The sequence below is a fragment of the Aulonocara sp. 'chitande type north' Nkhata Bay genome, unplaced genomic scaffold, assembly GCF_057382095.1.
Source record: "Aulonocara sp. 'chitande type north' Nkhata Bay isolate Kocher_YH1m ecotype deep benthic unplaced genomic scaffold, A_spYH_male_GT1.1 unmapped_scaffold_33, whole genome shotgun sequence".
NCBI lineage: Eukaryota > Metazoa > Chordata > Actinopteri > Cichliformes > Cichlidae > Aulonocara > Aulonocara sp. 'chitande type north' Nkhata Bay.
The window spans coordinates 444,514-447,013 of record NW_028234365.1 but is presented as its reverse complement, the minus strand read 5'-3'; positions in this window follow the sequence as shown (position 1 = coordinate 447,013).

Below are 2,500 nucleotides of genomic sequence, written 5' to 3'. Positions count from 1 at the left end.
CATAGGCACGAGTGGTGTGTGTGTGTGTGTGTGGCAAAGAGTTTCTGCGCAGTGTACCAGGGGCACGGGGAAAGGTTGTTGTACCATAGGCACGAGAAAAGTTGTCGTACCATAGGCACGAGAAAAGTTGTCGTACCATAGGCACGAGTGGTGTGTGTGTGTGTGGCAAAGTGCTACTGAGCGGTGTACCAGGGGCACGGCGAAAAGTTGTTGTACCATAGGCACGAGAAAAGTTGTTGTACCATAGGCACGAGAAAAGCTGTCATACCAGGGGCACGGAGGAAAGTTGTTGTACCATAGGCACGAGAAAAGTTGTCGTACCATAGGCACGAGGAGAGTTTGTGTGGCAAAGTGCTACTGAGCGGTGTACCAGGGGCACGGCGAAAAGTTGTTGTACCATAGGCACGAGAAAAGTTGTTGTACCATAGGCACGAGAAAAGTTGTCGTACCATAGGTACGAGGAGTGTGTGTGTGGCAAAGTGCTACTGAGCGGTGTACCAGGGGCACGGCGAAAAGTTGTTGTACCATAGGCACGAGAAAAGTTGTTGTACCATAGGCACGAGAAAAGCTGTCGTACCAGGGGCACGGAGGAAAGTTGTTGTACCATAGGCACGAGAAAAGTTGTCGTACCATAGGCACGAGGAGAGTTTGTGTGGCAAAGTGCTACTGAGCGGTGTACCAGGGGCACGGCGAAAAGTTGTTGTACCATAGGCACGAGAAAAGTTGTCGTACCATAGGCACGAGAAAAGTTGTCGTACCAGGGGCACGGAGGAAAGTTGTTGTACCATAGGCACGAGAAAAGTTGTCGTACCATAGGCACGAGGAGAGTTTGTGTGGCAAAGTGCTACTGAGCGGTGTACCAGGGGCACGGCGAAAAGTTGTTGTACCATAGGCACGAGAAAAGTTGTCGTACCATAGGCACGAGAAAAGTTGTCGTACCATAGGTACGAGGAGTGTGTGTGTGGCAAAGTGCTACTGAGCGGTGTACCAGGGGCACGGCGAAAAGTTGTTGTACCATAGGCACGAGAAAAGTTGTTGTACCATAGGCACGAGAAAAGCTGTCGTACCAGGGGCACGGAGGAAAGTTGTTGTACCATAGGCACGAGAAAAGATGTCGTACCATAGGCACTAAGAGAGTTTGTGTGGCAAAGTGCTACTGAGCGGTGTACCAGGGGCACGGCGAAAAGTTGTTGTACCATAGGCACGAGAAAAGTTGTTGTACCATAGGCACGAGAAAAGCTGTCGTACCAGGGGCACGGAGGAAAGTTGTTGTACCATAGGCACGAGAAAAGATGTCGTACCATAGGCACTAGGAGAGTTTGTGTGGCAAAGTGCTACTGAGCGGTGTACCAGGGGCACGGCGAAAAGTTGTTGTACCATAGGCACGAGAAAAGTTGTCGTACCATAGGCACGAGGAGAGCTTGTGTGGCAAAGTGCTACTGAGCGGTGTACCAGGGGCACGGCAAAAAGTTGTTGTACCATAGGCACGAGAAAAATTGTTGTACCATAGGCACGAGAAAAGTTGTCGTACCATAGGCACGAGAAAAGTTGTCGTACCATAGGCACAAGCAGTGCGTGCGTGTGTGTGGCAAAGTGTTTCTGCGCAGTGTACCAGGGGCATGTTTGAATTTACATTCTGGAGTACCAGGGGCACGAGGATTTTGCCAGTGGTGTTTTGCTTTGTCAGTGGGAGGGGGCTTAAGTGTGGGTCCACGGGGCATGCTGGAGGTCAAGGTCCATGCTGGATATGCGCTGGAGGGTAACTGCAGGAGAAGGAAAGCTAGTGGGGGATTAGAGCAGGGGAGGATGTGCGTCCCCGGGGCCTGCTGGAGGTCAAGGTCCATGCTGGATATGCGCTGGAGCGTAACTACAAGAAAGGTAAGCTAGTGGGGGACTAGAGCAGGGGAGGATGTGCGTCTCCGGGGCATGCTGGAGGTCAAGGGCCATGCTGGATATGTGGTGGAGGGTAACTGCAGGAGAAGGAAAGCTCATGGGGGATTAGAGCGGAGGAGTATGTGGGTCCTCGGGGCCTGCTGGAGGGCAAGGGCCATGCTGGATTTGTGGTGGAGGGTAACTGCGGGAGAAGGAAAGCTAGTGGGGGAGTAGAGCAGAGGAGTATGTGGGTCCCCAGGGCATGCTGGAGGTCAAGGGCCATGCTGGATATGCGGTGGAGGGTAACTGCAGGAGAAGGAAAGCTCATGGGGGATTAGAGCGGAGGAGTATGTGGGTCCTCGGGGCCTGCTGGAGGGCAAGGGCCATGCTGGATTTGTGGTGGAGGGTAACTGCGGGAGAAGGAAAGCTAGTGGGGGAGTAGAGCAGAGGAGTATGTTGGTCCCCGGGGCCTGCTGGAGGTCAAGGGCCATGCTGGATATGCGGTGGAGGGTAACTGCAGGAGAAGGAAAGCTCATGGGGGATTAGAGCGGAGGAGTATGTGGGTCCTCGGGGCCTGCTGGAGGGCAAGGGCCATGCTGGATTTGTGGTGGAGGGTAACTGCGGGAGA